This window comes from Bos javanicus, chromosome 24, assembly GCF_032452875.1.
Source record: "Bos javanicus breed banteng chromosome 24, ARS-OSU_banteng_1.0, whole genome shotgun sequence".
Lineage (NCBI taxonomy): Eukaryota > Metazoa > Chordata > Mammalia > Artiodactyla > Bovidae > Bos > Bos javanicus.
Window position 1 is genome coordinate 34898035 of NC_083891.1, and position 18585 is coordinate 34916619.

Here is an 18585-nt window from a genome sequence, read left to right on the forward strand (position 1 = left end):
ATTGTAACAGGTTCAATAAAGACTTTAAAAATGGCCCACATCAAAAAAAACTTTTCTTTAAAGACAGGTAGAATGTCACCCAGAGAATGCCAGAAAAATAGAAGAGAGCTGTTTTCCTTAAATATAACTTTCCACATTTCTTTGGAGTTTGAAAAGTATAGGTTATACAAAAGGAGTATTTTTAGCTCAGCTCTCAAAAATCTCCTAGATGTATGCTCAGAGACAAACTATGAAAACAACAATATTTAATTAATATGAAATGTAGCCTTTTCATTTTTAGTTACTATTGATAAGGAAGAAATAACCCTGTTGGCATTCTTCAAAGCTGAGCTCACCACCATTCATTAATATGCAGTGCAAACTGGTCAGCTCAGAGGAGTGGTGCTTGGTTCAAAATCAGCAACCTGGCTGCAGCCCTGCAGGGGTACAGACACGTTCACTGCAGAAATGAGGGACCGTAAAACTGCTCCACAGACAGACACACACCTATTTTCCCCAAGTAGAATAAAATGTTTCTCTGGATAGACTTCTTGTTTATCTGGGTGGGGGGGAATCCTCATAGTCTGTTTTCATCTGTGTGTGCGTTTTAGTTGGTCAGTCATATCCGACTCTTTGCGACCCCATGGACTGCACCCTGCCAGGCTCCCCTGTCCATGGGATTCTCCATGCAAGAACACTGGAGTGGGTAGCCAGTCCCTTCTGCAGGGGATCTTCTCCACCCATGCATCAAACCCAGGTCTCCTGAATTGCAGGCAGATTCCTTACCATCTGAGTTTTCAGCTCACACCACCCAAAATGTCTTATGCACAACAAATAAACAAAAAAAAAACCCCAACAACAACAAAGGCAATAATATTACACTGACTTTAAATAACTTAAAATAAATTTTTAATTTATGATATTCATGTAGGTTTAAATTTATTTTGATATTCTTTTCCTCTTACCACAGCAAGCCTGCTATAATCTTAGCAGGAGGACTCTTTCTCCTCTTCATCAGATTAGCACCTCTACTCAAATGAAAAGATGGTAATTTTAACTCTCATGCTTGGTTTAGAAATATATTCAAGGGTAGTGTTTCTCTTGTTAAAGGTAGGAGTAAGTCCAAAGATATTTGGCTGCCACAAGAAACAAATGTATTGGGTCTGTTTTTTAAATTAAAATTTATTTTTAGTAACATGTAAAAAAAAATAGATAACTTCAAAGCAGCACAGGTGACAGGGTTGAATCTGAATGTCTGATAATAAACAATTACAAATTTTCAAGTCATGTATTAGGGAATATGTATTTCAAATAGCAGTGAACACTGTACTCCATTTTTAAAAAGTATTCATTTTATTATCTGGCTGCACTGGCTCTTAGTTGCGGCATGTGGGATCTAGTTCCCTGACCAGGGATTGTACCCAGGCCCTCTGTATTGGGACTACAGAGTCTTAGCCACTGGACCACCAGGGAAGTTCCTGTATTCCATTTTAATTAAAGAAAACCCCCTCTCCTCCCCCAGGAGTTACTTTCACTGAGTACCAATAGTGCAGTGGAGTGTGCAGCTCTTTAGAACAACGTGTGCAAGTTCTTGTTCTAAGTTCTGCTGTTGGGAAAAAAATACCATCCATGACTAATTACACGCTCTATTCTATTTCTTAAGCAAACAAATAAAAAACTCAAACTCCAAAAACATTTCACAAAATTAATCTTTTAGAGGGTAAACTCATTTGGAAAGCCATAGCACTAACGGACTGAACATTAGTTCAGTTCAGTTGCTCAGGCGTGTCTGACTCTTTGCGACGCCATGGACTGCAGCACCCCAGACTTCCCTGTCCCTCTCTGTCTCCCAGAGTTTGTTCAAACTCATGTCCATCGAGTCAGTGATGCCATCCAACCATCTCATCCTCTGTGGTCCCCTTCTCCTCCTGCCTTCAATCTTTCCCAGCATCAGGGTCTTTTCCAATGCATCAGTTCTTCAAATCAGATGGCCAAAGTACTGGAGCTTCAGCTTCAGCATCAGTCCTTCCAATGAATATTCAGGAGTGATTTCCTTTAGGATTGATTGGTTTGATCTCTTCAACACAGCTTACATTATACTTAACATAGCCTAGATGAAATTCTTTATCCTATGCAATGGAGAGACTACAGAACTACATGACTACAATTAGATTTACAGGGCTTCCCTGGGGGCTCAGTGGTAAAGAATCCTCCTGCCAATGCAGGAGACATAGGTTCAATCCCTGGTCCAGAAAGATCCCCCATGCCACGGAGCAACTAAGAGCCTGTGCTCTGGAGCCTGGGAGCCGCAAATACTGAAGCCCACATGCCCTACAGCCTGGGCTCTGCAACAAGAGAAGCCACTGCAATGAGAAGCCCGCACACCGCAACTAGAGAGCAGCAAGCTCCACTCGCCACAGCATGGCCATAAATAAATAAATTAAATTCATAAATATTTTTTAAAAGAATTAGATTTATAGAATGCCACCTAAAAATTGGAATTGAGAATCTCTGGCCTAGTGTTATCACCCACCCTAGGTTCAATCTACTTCAGAGTTATTTTGCTTCAGCCATGACTATAACCCTCAGAACTGTCTCTCACTAAACCACTTCATCTTTCCCATCTGTGTGCTCAGTTCTCAGTTGTGTCGGACTCCTTGCGACCCCATGGTTTGTAGCCCGCCAGGCTCCTCGGTCCGTGGAATTTTCCAGGGAAGAATACCGGAGTGGGTTGCCAGTTCCTACTCCGGTTCATCTCTCCTATACAAGGCCAAATTTCTAAAAATTTAGACAAAAGACAGTTGAAGGACTAAAAAGAGTGGCTAATGCGCTATCTGGTATCCAAGGACACTGATAATCCTCAAGTCCATGGCTGAAAATGCTAAGTGAGATTTGCCAAAACCTCTCTATAAAGACACTCATTTAAGAACCTAAGAATCTAGGTTCTGGGTTACACACTCCAACCATCTGACAATCACGCCATTCATCTGACGTGACCTTGGGGCAAGTTACTCAATCTTTTTTAGAGCCCGTTTCCTCATCTGAAAAATGAGGTTAATAGTGCTACCGCACAGGATTCTTGTAAAGATGAAACGAGATAGCCTAGGTAAAGAGCTTAGTACTATATTTAGTACATAATGGTACTTAGTAAATAATTCTGCTACTGTTCCGTCTTCACTTCTGCAGCCTCAGGTTTGAGTAGGTATTTATTGTTTGTCTTTTGCTTAAACTCTCATGACTTGGGTCTTGAGAGTCTCACTGTGTTTCACTTTACCACTAAAATCAATCTTAAATATGAAAGCTATTTCCAAAGATACCATTTCAATTGTATTACAAACTCCCCCTTCCTTTTCAAATCTTTTCATTCTACAGAAGAAGAAGAAATTCAAAACATCAGCATCTTTTCTTACCCCTGAGCTTTCATTATAGTCAAACAGATCTCCTAATGGACTCCATGGACAGATGATCCAAGCCCCTGTGTGGGCAGTCATGACAGCCCACCCTCTAATCCAGTGTTACTCAAAGTGTTATACAGCAATTTGACTAAGTAATTTTAGTCTGTCGGATCTAATTTTTTTAAATGGAGGTTATATTTTGTATGTCTTTTTAACTTTCATTTTTCTCATTATTTATGCTTGTCACATTTTACAAAATTATTAGTCTACTTGAATTAAGAAACTGGTGCTTCACCACACACAGTTTGAGAAGCACTGCTTTCATGTACTGTCCTGTTTGATTAAATGCTATCTTCCGAGGTTCCTAGAGCAAACCGAGTCTCCTTTTCCCAATATGGAGGGTTCCAGGTAACCTGACCACTGGAGACAATACTAAGCTCTAAAGAATCCACTCTACCTGAGGGACTCATTGGAAAAAGACCCTGAAGCTGGGAAAGACTGAGGGCAGGAGGGGAAGGGAGCAACAGAGGAAGAGATGGTTGGATGGCATCACCGATTCAACGGACACGAGTTTGAGCAAACTCCAAGAGATAGTGAAGGACAGGGAAGCCTAACGTGCTGCAGTCCATGGGGTCTCAAAGAGTTGGACACAACTTAGCGACTGAACAACTATTTCAGGAGCAAACACAGTCATCTATTATATACCCATGTTAGTTGTTTTGCCCACTGGAATCTAGTTAGATGACAACTTACTATGGCAAGGAATTTAATATAGGATTAATCCATTCAGGATCCCTTCTAGACCTTCACTAAGTTTTTTTCACTCTCTTAATGAGATGATTCAGTTAGAAAAATATTTAAATAAGCGCTCCTACTGCATGAACCCTGAGGACAACATTATGAGGAAGGTCTAGCTGGTCTGTTTTTTTATCAGTAGTGTAGAGTCATCAACATTATCTCCTTATCTGTAAGGGGACTTTTACCAGTGCCTTCTACATGAATCATAAACCCCAGTCACCATATACAAAGCCAGGACAGGAAGCTTCTGTTGAAATTTTTTGATGATCAAGTACATAAAGATGGCCACCTATTTAAGTGGATGTCTAAGTTCCTTCAATATTGAGTCAGAAGTTTAATTTAATAAGCATGTTCAAAGCATTATATGAGGAAGTGATGGTATACCAAGATTAACAATATACAAAGTCCTGACTCAACGAGCTTACAACCTTGTTGAGGGATAATGTAAGTATGCAAATAACTGTCATACAAAGTGACACCTAGTAGGTGCTGTGTGAGATTTATAAAACTCTGTTTATATAGAAGTTCAAAGAAGACCATCTCACATCTTTTTAAATGGAGGTTATATTTTGTATGTCTTTTTAAATTTCATTTTTCTCATTAGTTATACTTGTCATATTTTACAAAATTATTAGTCTATTTGAATGGAAAAGAAAGAAACTGGTGCTTCACCACACACAGTTTGAGAAGCTGGGAGGGTTCAGATAGGTTTTATGGTAGATGGTACATTTGAGAGAAACTTAAGAGGATGGATAAGGCATCAACAGTTCATAGGATGAGGCGGAGAATGAAGAAATGAGCATGAGATTAGTTTTACACACACACACACACACACACAAACTCATTTGCTTACTGCCCATAAACACCCTCCTCAAAGTCTATGGAAATTATATTAAAAACTAGTCTGTCATTTGTAAAAGCTGTAACTGTTAAGGAAATCCATTCTCTCATTACTGGATTATACTGTATTTTATGGTTTGTTAACTCAAAAAAGTGAATGTAATAAATCACATTTCCAATGTCAGGAAAATGACAGTGGCTCAAAGAGGAGTTCAGTTTCCATTTATACTACTAGCAAGATTCTTTAGCTATGAGATATTAACAAGGATGTCTTTAAGTTAATCAGAGGTGCAGAAGCCAAGAAGAGAACTTGTATCACCTAAGAATTCTCAAGACACTTGAGGAGGGGGCTGAACTGAGGAACAGACCAAGTTGGTTATTAAAGGGAGCAGACTTCCGGGAGGCTGGAGAGCATGTGGACATGGAGATCACAATAAAGTAAACACACACAATCTCTACCTGACACTTCATCTCAGCAGACCCCGAGGGTCTCCTTATCTGTTAGCTCCTGCCTGGCTCTAAGTCATGAGCATCCCAGTTACCAAGACCAGGAAATGGAATTTCTTAAGGATTAAAAAGATATGTTCCAACAGTTGTTTCTTTACTCTCCATTTCCCTGGAGCCTGGAAATGATTCTTCTTTTCCATTAAAGTTTTCTTAGTGAAAAATATCCTTTTTGCTACATATCGTAAATATTCTTCTTATTTTCTATGTTTAAACCTATCAAACATCTGCCAATGAAGTTGGAAGAACATGGACTTTGGAGAATCAGATGGATGCAGGATTTCCTGGAGTACAGATCACACCCGAGACAGCAGTAGGAGATGAAGCCATGGATGAAGGATTGCAGAATCAATCTAGATGCAAAAATGCCTGGAGTACAGTTGGTTCTATTGTGGATTACTTATACTTGATTATTTATCCAGTGCTTGTTGGGCACACCACATGGATTCTCTCATTTAATCTTCACAACATCTTTAGACAAAAATACATTTACTAAACCCACTTTATAAGAGAGGAAACTGAGAGAGAGAAAAACACTTAATTGATAACATTTATATGAATGCTAACATCTAATGTTCACATGAACCTTTCTCCTTTTCTCTCAGGACTAAGGGCAATGATAACTTCATTGACTGGGAGAACAAGAAAGGCAGATTCCCAAGATACCATTTCAGTGCCCAAAGCAAACACACAAAACAAGACTTTGAGACCTACACATTCAGTGTAATCTCTATCAAAATTCCAACTGTTTTTTTTGGGGGGGGGGCACAAAAATTAACATGCTGATTCTAAAATTCACATAGAAATTCAAGGGATCAAAATTTGCCAAAACAGTTTTCCAAAAGAGCAAAGTTGGAAGACTTACACTTCCAATTTCAAAACTGCAGTAAGCCAAAAGCTAAAGTCATCAAGACTGTGCTGTTGGCATAAAAATACACATACAAGTCAGTGGAATACAACTGCGGATTCAGGAAAAAATCCTATCTTTATGGTCAGTTGATTTTTAAAAATATTTATTTGGCTGCACCAGGTCTTAGTTTCAGTACCTGGGATCTAGTTCCCTGACCAGAGATGGAACACAGATCCCCTGCATGGAGAGCAGAGTCTTAGCCACTGAACCACCAGGGAAGCCCTCCATGGTCAGCTGATTTTTGATAAGGATGCCTAGATAATTCAATCAGGAGAGAAGAATCCTTTCAACAAATGGTGCTAAAACAGCTACATATCAACATACAAAGAGTAACGCTTGACTTTATACTATACATAAAAATTAACTCAAAATGGATCATAGACCTAAAATGTGGGAGCTGAAACTACAGAACTGTTACAGGAAAACAAGGTATAAATCTCTGAGATTTGGATTAGGCAACAGTTTCTTAGCCAGGACACCAAAAGCACAATGACAAAACAGGAAACAGACAAACTAGACATCATCACATTAAAAACTCTTATGCTTCAAAGGACACTACTAACAAAATGAATGCTACAGCATGAGTGAATCTTGAAAACATAAAATGAAAATATGGAATATCTAAAATAGGCAAATCTATAGTGATAGGAAGTAGATTAGTGATAGGAAGTAGATTAGTAGATTAGTGACTAGGACTGGGGGATTTGGGAGGAAATGGGGGTAATTGCTAATGGGCATGGGTTTCCTTTTGGGGGTTGATAAAAATTTCTAAAATGGATTGTGGTGATGGCTGCACAACTCTGGATATGCTAAAAACCATCAGATTGTACATTTTGAATGAGTGAATTTTATGACATGTGAATTATATCTCAATAAAGTTATTAAAAATAATAGGCCCTTGAATCAACTAGAAGGTGAAAGGCTGATAGGCTCCCCACTAAGGGGAAGGAACTGGAGTGCTCCCTGCCCCTCATACTGAGTGTTCCTGGCCACTCAGGGTCTGAAAGGGGAGACAGAGAGAGAGAAAGAAGTAGCTGTCAATGAGGGAGCTAATTTTACAACTTGGACAATCTTTTAAAATTACCCTTTAGAGTGTTGGCAGGTCTTCCCCAGTGGCTCAGCAGTAAAGAATCCGCCTGCCAATGCAGGAGATGCAAGACTTGGGTTCAAGCCCTGGGTTGGGAAGATCCCCTGGAGAAGGGAATGGCAACTCACTCCAGCATTCTTGCCTGGAGAATCCCCATGGACAGAGGAGCCTGGTGGGCTACAGTCCATGGGGTCACAAAGGGTTGGACACGACTTAGCAACTACACAATGAGCACAAAGTGCTGGTGACAAGGTTTCAGGTGTCATGCCCTGGTTACAGGATACAGAGCAACGAAGTGAAAGTTGCAGACAGTACACGTTGTTTCTCAGGAGCCAACTTGACCTTGGGCTTCCTGAGCCCCCACCACCTAACTCATTCACTGAGCACAGCATCCTAGACAGGTGGCTACTTTCTATCTCTATAGACATAATTTATAGTTTCAACACAAACTAAAAATAAAAATGAATCACATGTTTATGTATCACCCAGAAAAGTCAGAATGGACGTGTACCAAAATTTTATAAGTGGTCTATTTATAATTAATTTATAGGTTATTTATAATATATAATATAATTATAAATTAATGTATAATTTATAGATAATTAAACTTTAAAAATATTTTTTCTGAAGTTTTAAACCAATTAACATCTATTGCCTATAGAGAAGGGTATTGGATTTCCTTTCCTCTTAAAAAAAGATATATAAGAACTTCCCTGGTGGTGCAGTGGATAAGAATCCGCCTGCCAATGTAGGGGACACAGGTTCAATCCCTGGTCCAGGAAGATTCCACGTGCTGCAGGGCAACTAAGCTCATGTGCCACAACTACTGAGCCCTCTCGCCAAGAACCTGTGCTCCACAAGAGAAGCCATATCAGTGAGGAGCCCACGCACTGCAAGGAAGAGTAGCCCCTGCGCACGGCAACTAGAGAAAGCCCGTGTGGAGCAATGAAGACCCAGCACATCCAAAAATAAATAGTAATTCAAAAACAATAAATAAAAAGGATATATGAGAGTTTCACATAAATGACAGAGTATACTTCCATTTCTATCAAAGCTAAAAGCACAGCAAAGGGTTTTTAAAGACATGAAATCATCAGGACCAAAGAGCACAGAAACAAACGCAACAAAAGATTTAAACTGGAAAGCAAATGGATCAGCAAATGACCACACAGAATTGAGAAAGCTGAATCCCATGTTAAGTTTTAGAAACAACCAGTTTACACAGTAAACCACACACCTCCCCCAAAGGTACTGCAAGGTTGGGTTCCAGGTATGAGGATAAAGGTGAGGCTAGAAACAGGAGGATTAACTGAAATTCTTCCCCTGTGGCTCAGCTGGTAAAGAATCTGCCTGCAATACGTGAGACCTGGGTTCAATCCCTGGGTTGGGAAGATCCCCTGGAGAAAGGAAAGGCTGCCCACTCCAGTATTCTGGCCTGGAGAATTCCATGGACAGTCCATAAGGTCACAAAGAGCCGGACACGACTGAATGGCTTTCACTTCACTTCTTTTAAGATTCAGATAAGTCGCAGAGCCCTTCCCCAAATCCAAGCAGGTAACTATCTCCTGCATCTGTAGAAAGCTGGACAGCCACAGTTGTCCCAGAGGGAGTGGGGCAGGGGTGAGGGTGGGGGGTGGGGTGAGGGGAAAGCCGTACCAGTCAGCTAAACAGGGGGATCAGATGAGCATTTTATATACTAATAACTGAGTCCACCCACTGCCAAACGGCTTTTCCAGCTCAGCTTCCAAACAAACGGTAACCTGTTTTTCACCATCAAGAGAGAAGGTCAGAAGATTTTTCTCTGGAGAAAAATCTAACCAGCCCAAGAGGAAAGTCTTAACATACCAACACTAAGTACTCCTTGGTGAAATGACCCACAGGCGGCAGGCCTCACCATGCGATCAGAGCTTCTTATCAGCTTTATGGGGCACTGCTCTTAAGTAAGACCAGACAACCAGGATCACCAGACAGACGAGGAACATCTCAGACCCAAAAGATAGGGACCGAAACAAACAAATGAAAAGCAATCTGGAGAAAAAACAGTCTCTAGAGAGAGAAAAAGGTGTTTAAACATGTATCATTAATATATTCTGAGACAGAAGAGAACACATGTCTAAATCAATAACAGGTAAATATAAAAATATATTTTACCCCATGAGTTGAAAACTTATGTCCATACAAAAAAATCTGCATATACATGTTTCTGACAGCTTTATTCATAATTCCCAAAACTGGAAACAATCAAGACTTCAAAGGGTGAGCAGATAAACTGTGGTATATCCTTACAGTGGAATATCATTCACTGATAAAAAAGAAGTCATTAAGCTACAACAAGACACAGAGGAAATACAAACGTATATTGTTAAGTGAAAGAAGACAGCTTAAAATGGCTACATATTTATATGATTCCAACTATATTAACGTTCAGGAAAAAACAAAACTACAGAGACAGTGTAAAGATCAGCGGTTGCCAGGGGCTTGTGGGGAGGAAGAGTAACTAGGCAGAGGACAGGAAACTTTTAGGGCAATGAAACTCTTCCGTATCATACCATAATGATAGACACATGACATTAAACCTTTGTTAAAACCCATAGAGGACCTCTAAAGTCAGGAACAAGACAAGGGTGCCCACTTTCACCATTACTATTCAACATAGTTTTGGAAGTTTTGGCCACAGCAATCAGAGCAGAAAAAGAAATAAAAGGAATCCAAATTGGAAAAGAAGAAGTAAAACTCTCACTATTTGCAGATGACATGATCCTCTACATAGAAAACCCTAAAAAGTCCACCAGAAAATTACTAGAAATAATCAATGACTACAGTAAAGTTGCAGGATATAAAATCAACACACAGAAATCCCTTGCATTCCTATACACTAATAATGAGAAAACAGAAAGAGAAATTAAGGAAACAATTCCATTCACCATTGCAACGGAAAGAATTAAATACTTAGGAATATATCTACCTAAAGAAACTAAAGACCTATATATAGAAAACTATAAAACACTGGTGAAAGAAATCAAAGAGGACACTAATAGATGGAGAAATATACCATGTTCATGGATTGGAAGAATCAATATAGTGAAAATGAGTATACTACCCAAAGCAATTTATAGATTCAACGCAATCCCTATCAAGCTACCAACAGTATTCTTCACAGAGCTAGAACAAATAATTTCACAATTTGTATGGAAATACAAAAAACCTCAAATAGCCAAAGCGATCTTGAGAAAGAAGAATGGAACTGGAGGAATCAACCTACCTGACTTCAGGCTCTACTACAAAGCCACAGTTATCAAGACAGTATGGTACTGGCACAAATACAGAAATATTGATCAATGGAATAAAATGGAAAGCCCAGAGATAAACCCATGCACATATGGACACCTTATCTTCGACAAAGGAGGCAAGAATATACAATGGATTAAAGACAATCTCTTTAACAAGTGGTGCTGGGAAATCTGGTCAACCACTTGTAAAAGAATGAAACTGGACCACTTTCTAACACCATACACAAAAATAAACTCAAAATGGATTAAAGATCTAAACGTAAGACCAGAAACTATAAAACTCCTAGAGGAGAACATAGGCAAAACACTCTCCGACATACATCACAGCAGGATCCTCTATGACCCACCTCCCAGAATATTGGAAATAAAAGCAAAAATAAACAAATGGGACCTAATTAACCTTAAAAGCTTCTGCACATCAAAGGAAACTATTAGCAAGGTGAAAAGACAGCCTTCAGAATGGGAGAAAATAATAGCAAATGAAGCAACCGACAAACAACTAATCTCAAAAATATACAAGCAACTCCTACAGCTCAACTCCAGAAAAATAATCGACCCAATCAAAAAATGGGCCAAAGAACTAAATAGACATTTCTCCAAAAAAGACACACAGATGGCTAACAAACACATGAAAAGATGCTCAACATCACTCATTATCAGAGAAATGCAAATCAAAACCACTATGAGGTACCATTTCACACCAGTCAGAATGGCTGCGATCCAAAAGTCTACAAATAATAAATGCTGGAGAGGGTGTGAAGAAAAGGGAACCCTCTTACACTGTTGGTGGGAATGCAAACTAGTACAGCCACTATGGAGAACAGTGTGGAGATTCCTTAAAAAACTGGAAATAGAACTGCCTTATGATCCAGCAACCCCACTGCTGGGCATACACACTGAGGAAACCAGAAGGGAAAGAGACACGTGTACCCCAATGTTCATCGCAGCACTGTTTATAATAGCCAAGACATGGAAGCAACCTAGATGTCCATCAGCAGATGAATGGATAAGAAAGCTGTGGTACATATACACAATGGAGTATTACTCAGCCATTAAAAAGAATACATTTGAATCAGTTCTAATGAGGTGGATGAAACTGGAGCCTGTTATACAGAGTGAAGTAAGCCAGAAGGAAAAACATAAATACAGTATACTAACGCATATATATGGAATTTAGAAAGATGGTAACAATAACCCGGTGTACGAGACAGCAAAAGAGACACTGATGTATAGAACAGTCTTATGGACTCTGTGAGAGAGGGAGAGGGTGGGAAGATTTGGGAGAATGGCAATGAAACATGTAAAATATCATGTAGGAAACGAGTTGCCAGTCCAGGTTCGATGCATGATGCTGGATGCTTGGGGCTGGTGCACTGGGACGGCCCAGAGGGATGGTATGGGGAGGGAGGAGGGAGGAGGGTTCGGGATGGGGAACACATGTATACCTGTGGCGGATTCATTTTGATATTTGGCAAAACTAATACAATTATGTAAAGTTTAAAAATAAAATAAAATTGGAAGAATAAAAAAAAATAAATAAATAAAAGTAAAGAAAAAAAAAACCCATAGAGGTGTACAGTACTAACAGCGAATCCTAATGTAAACTATGAACTTTAGTTCGTAATAAAGTATCGGTGTTCATTCATGAATAACTTTCATTCATCAAACAAATATACTACACTAATGCAAGATATTAAGAACAGGGCAACTTATGGGGGAGGCAGAACTAGAATGAGTATCCAGGAGCCCTCTATACTTTCTGCTCCATTTTTCTGTAAACCTAAAATTGCTCTAGGAAACAAAGTTTATAGTTGTGTGTGTGTGTGTGTTTGGCTGCCCTGCACAGCATATGGGATTCTAGTTCCCCAACCAGGGATCAAACCTGTGCCCCCTGCATTGGAAGTGCAGAGTCTTACCAATGGATCACCAGGGAAATCCCTAGAAAACAAAGTTTATAAACTAAAATAAGGCAAAACAACAATGAAGTACTCTTTAAAACACCTGCTAAATTAGCAATGAAACTGGTACTCTTACACTTCAAGGGGAACTATTATTGGAAGACTCCTCTGGGAAGTCATTATGAAAGTATAACTTTCAACTGAGCAATTTTACTCTTGGAAATCTACCGTAAGAAAAAAGCACAAAGTATGACGGGGAAAAATCCACAGTACCAAGTAAAAAAATGGATCTCATCTAAATTACCCAATAGGCCAATGGTTAAGTAAATTATGGTGTATCATTAGATGATATCAGGTGAAAGTGAAAGTGTTAGTCACTCAGTCGTGTCTGACTCTTTGTGACCCCATAGACTGTAGCCCACCAGGCTCCTCTGTCCATGGGATTCTCCAGGCAAGAATACTGGTGGGTTGCCATTTCCTCCTCCAGGGGATCTTCCCGACCCAGGTAGTGATTTTATTTTATAAAAATTACAATTCAAACTATTTAGTAACATTATAGAAAAATTTTCATGAGAGAAATACTAATTTTAAAAGCAAGATACAAAATTATATATGCAATTATAATTATTAAAAAATTTCTGTAAAATGCTGTGTGAAGTTGGTGAGATTATAATTCCCCTTTTCCTCTATTTTTCAAATTTTCTAAAATGTTACATTTGACTTAAACAAGGAAAGGGTTTGAAGTGATAAGGCAAATTGCATTGTGGGAATTACTGTAATATAATATTGGATTTAGTAATATCTCAATGATACTTTCTTACCCTCCAGAAGACTTAAACCTTAAAGGATTACATTTACAATAAGTTTTTGAGGGAAGAATTAGAGAAATATGGAGTTAGTTGTAGATCATTGACTTTATAGGACATGTGTTCGTTGTATGGGAACTATTACTATTACAAAGTGACTATCAAGATATTCTAATGTTCATTAATTTCAAATTTCCAAAAGTCTTGAATTAACTTAAAAAAAATCATTAGTCTTGGCACTAAGACAATTTGAATTTACAATACATAACTGATCAATTTCTGGTTTGAGGGTGACATACACATCTTTTTTTTATGACTTCTGACTGCCATTCTATTCATTCAAATCTAGGCTCTGAAGATCATAATTTCTCTACATTATAACACAACATGACTGGTGTTTTCTCCCTTGCCTGTTTTTATAGTTGGTGTTACAAATTGCTCAAGGCTTAGTAATCTGACTTAAACATTCTCAGAACACTTGATACTAGAACATTTTAACTTAGAACATCTCACGCTGTGTTCCCAGAGCTGCCAAGAACCAAGAATTCAGGTACTAGCTGAAACTGTGCTAAGTGCTAAACGTAAAATCTTCAGTGGTTACTGCTAAACTTCCCGTTTTGAGGAGAATGCTGCCGTAGGCTCTGCAACCGACACTCTACAAGCCGAAAAGGCGTCGGTACTAAATAAAAAGTCATCTGTCATAGCTACTTAATGAGTTTCAACAGGCCTCATGAGTTTTTATTGTTTTAGCAACAGACTCTAGAAAAGGAGAAAGTTTTCTGCACTTCATCATCCAGCCAATTTCCTATCCTCAGTTCATTTCAGAGGACAACCCACTGACTGATTAGTCGTGATTTCTGCTGGGAACACCTGAATCCCAAATAGGTTCCATCCTTTCTTGTTTTCCCTCGTCTTCCTTACTTCCACTGTCTCACACGTTTATTGAGCAAACTCAGCGTACTGAACGCAGAGTTACAGAGCTAAAAAGGTTGTCCCTGCTCTTGAGAGGCTCAAAATGAAATTAGGCAGAGATCAGTCAAGGAGCATAATGGCACAGAGGTTCACAAAGTGTGACGAGGGATAGGGTGGTACCATGTAGATTGGCAAAACGGGGGTAAAAGGGAGCTGAATTTTGCAGGATTCAGTTTGCGATGATCTTAGGACATCCAGGCATGTGGAACTCCTTGTAGGCACTCCTAGTAGGCACTCTAAGGCGACTGAGAAAAACGGTCCAGAGTGGGGATAGAAATTTGTGAGTCAGTGATATAGAGGCAATGAGTTTGCCGAGGAGAGGAGAAAGGCTGGCCCCAGGATAGAATTCTACTTAAGGTGGGGATGAGTAGCAGCATGCAAAGCTCTTGAGGGAAAGCAAAGAAGAAAACCCGAGGAGAGGAGTACCAACAAAGTGAAGGCAGTTGTAAGAATGAGGTTAACTGTATCATAAACTCAGATGCGTCCAATAAGACAGGGATGCAAGGGGGGCACTTTGCATGGAGACTTGGCCAGAGCACCCTCATGAGCTTCATGGGAGGTAAACCATATGACACTATGAGGAAGTGGTGACAAGCCAGGAGCATGTGCTCAAAAACTTGGCTGTGAAGGTAAAGAGAGATGTGTGGCCACAGTGGTGAGGCGTGTAGAGTCCAAGGAATCACCGTCATCTCTTCTTTATTTTTCTCTCCTTCCATCCTCCTCTTTGGCTTTATCTTATCTTCCTTTCTCTCTCTTTATTCTTTCCTTCTTTCATTTTTTTATAGGAAGACCAGAAGTGAAATAGGTTTAAGCTACAGGCAAGGAAAACAGTTTAGAAGCAAATGTTGAAAATAGAGCAGGAATGGACCTCCCTCGTGGTCCAGTGATTGGGAGTCTTCATGCCAATGCAGGGCACCCAGATTCGATCCCTGGTCTGTGAGGATTCCACTTGTCAGGGGAAGCTGAGCCTGTGCACCACAGCTACTGAGCCTGAACACTAGAGCCCACATTCTGCAACAAGAAAAGCCGCTGCAATGAGAGGCCCATGCACCGCAGAGAGTAGCCATCAATCACCACAACCAGAAAAAAAAAGCCCATGCATAGCAACAAAGACCTAGCGCAGCCAAAAATAAATAATAAATTAAAATTTGGAAAAAGAAAGGAAAGCAGGAAGAAGGTATCACAAATGAATTCCTCATCTTAGGAATCAGAAGAGGTTGGGATCCGGTATTTACTGCATGAAGTCTTTTTTTTTCCTTTGTGATGTAGAAGCAAGTTCATTTTCAGATAGCTAAGAAGAGAACAGGAATGGTAAAGTGAGAGAGGAAAGTTTAGGTAGGGCAGCTGTGAGATGTACTTGGAGAGGAGCCAACTTGGGGTCCCGTAGGAATTCAGAACAGCGTTCCTAGCAGAGGAAAGAGATCACGAATTGTAGTTATATCACCAATTGCTCTAGTTGTGTGAATTTCCCCAGAAAAAGTCAACAACCTGGATGCAAGAGGAGAGAAAAGTAGATGATTGGAGCGTCAGGTATTGATAAAACCCAGAGAATGTGTCTTGAAAGCACTGAAGACGCGAAGGTGTTTCCCATGGAAGAGACAGGGCTGCAGAGGAAGGTAAGGTTAAGAAAGACAGGTCAACAGGAGGACTGACTCAGCAGGAATAAGTCTATAAAAGAGGACAGACGCCTACAGGCATTCAACCCAAGATGAGTTCAGTATCAAACAGGATGGAGGTGAGGGAGAGACCTCAAGAGCCTAATCAGACCACCTAAAGCCATTCCAAACGGAAGAGACTCTCTCTTGTTTTTCAAGACCACCAGAAGGGGATATTCCTCCACATCAGAGGTCAAGGAACCTTTTCTGTAAAGGACCAGATAGTAAAGAGTGCAGCCTTTGACAGTACAATTATTCAACTCTGCCACCCTTGCTTAAAAGCAGCCATGGACAATATGCACATGAATGAGCGTAGCTATACTCCAACAAAACTTCGTTTTCAAAAACAGATGGTGGACTGCATTCAGTCCAGGACCAGTTTGTTAACCCCTGCCCTAGACTATTTTCTTTGGGGGGATTTGTTCCTTTTTATTGATTGTAAGAATGCTTTATACATGGAGTATTAACACTTTGTCTATTTACATACACTATCTTATTTATAGTTTTCATTTGGGATATTTGGGGGAAACGTAAAAGTTTAAAAAAATGCATGTTCACGTAGTCAAATCTATCAATCGTTTCCCTTGTTTTTGACTTTATAATCAGGATTAGAATGGTCTTCCCTACAACATTACATTTTTTTTCCCCTATAACTTTTACATGTAGTATGTGTGTGTGACAGATTAGAACAGAGACTCTGGAGCCAAGATGCCTCGATAGTGGTTTCGTCCCTAAGTCGTGTCCGATTCTTTTGCGACTCCTTGGACTACAGCCCGTCAGCCTTCTCTGTCCATGAGATTTTCCAGGCAAGGATACTGGAGTGGGTTGCCATTTCCTCCTCCAGTGCATCTTCCTAACCCAGGGATCGAACTCACGTCTCCTACACTGCAGGTGGGTTCTTTACCACTGAGCCACAGTGCCTGTAGTCCCATCATTATCTAAGCATCCATTGCTCTAACTGTAAAACTGCAAAGGGGGACTCGCTCCTAGTTTAAAGGGCTGTTTCAAAGACTGAATGAGTAAAATCTGTGCAATATAATGAAAAGTGCTTCAATCAGGGCTTGACACATAGTACAAGCTAAATGTTAGCTATTATTATTTTGGTATCTTAAATTCATATGAAATTTCAGATTTAAAAAGTGAATCTGAAGTCAAATTCTATTTTTCCCTCCACTTATCTAACTCCATCTCCTACCACATTTTCTCAATCTAACTTCTAAAATGTAACCAATATTTTCAGGGTTTTTCTCTTTCACTCTTGTTACAGGGTGGTATTCTTTTTAGTTTACAAATAAAAATGGTACTTCACTGAAAGTATATCCTTGGTATTCATATTTTAGTCCTTGGCTAAAAGGTCAAGCTAAAGGGTTTATTATATGCTGCCATCTAAATAGCTAAGTTCTGAAACTTCCCTGCTGGCCCAGTTGTGAAGACTTTGCACTTCCAATGCAAGTGGTGCAAGTTTGATCCCTGGTTGCAGAGCTAAGATCCTGGTGGTGCCTGCCAATGCAGGAGCCACAGGGGATGCAGGTTTGATCCCTGGGGTGGGAAGATCCCTTGGAGAAGGGAATGGCAACCCACTCAAGTATTCTTGCCTGGAGAATTCCATGGACAGAGGAGCCTGGCGGACTACAGTCCATGAGGTCGCAAAGAGCTGGACACGAATGAGCAACTGAGCTTGCTTTCAGCAATCAAAAACCCCAAACAACAGCTAAGTTCTTTTTTCTCTTTTATTGAGTCACATGAGCTAATGTATTAAAGCAAGGGTCCAATGAGGTGCATGAGGCCTGGGCATGTCTAACTCTGGGCCTGTCCCCCTCCAACCTGATAACCCTGGTCTTTTTCAGGTCCTCCCAGCTATCAACCCCCAAGAACCTTCACATATTCTCAAGTGCACTTTCCCAATTCTCCTCTAGCTTTGTCTCACTTTTTCTTTTCATCTCAACACAGACAGTACCCCCTGAGAAACATTCTTAAATATCTAATATAAATTATGTGCTCCCTGTTACTCTTTGCTTTTCTGGTGTTCATCCCAATTATAAATCATACAGGTAATTACAGTCTAGTATGTTTATTGATGTCTTCTGTTTGAGTGAGAACTGACTGAATATTGGTTGAGTTAATGAATAGACAATTTAAATAGTATTACAAATATTACTGGTGAAATGAAAACATCACCAACTTGCTCTCCACGGATGTGAAATTTAAGGTCACTCAAATGGAAATATGTTTAATCTATTTATGAAAAAATGTTAAGATCTTTTTTTTGGTGGTGCATGTGGCATGCGAGGTCTTCCCTGACGAGGGATTGAACCCACACACTCTGCATTGGGAGCTTGGAGTCTTAAGCACTGGACACTGCGGAAGTCCAAAATTTTAAGATTTTTGCCTCAAAAGCATTTGTATGAGCATAAACCATCACTTGAATGAACTGCTGGCAAACAATTAACA

General features: G+C 39.8%; 1 protein-coding gene across 12 annotated transcripts in view; it reads right to left on the minus strand.

The window, feature by feature from the left end:
- The window catches only part of GREB1L (GREB1 like retinoic acid receptor coactivator), a 245933-nt gene that overhangs the window by 191310 nt on the left and 36038 nt on the right, over nt 1–18585 (minus strand). The gene's annotated exons all lie outside the window — the stretch shown is intronic.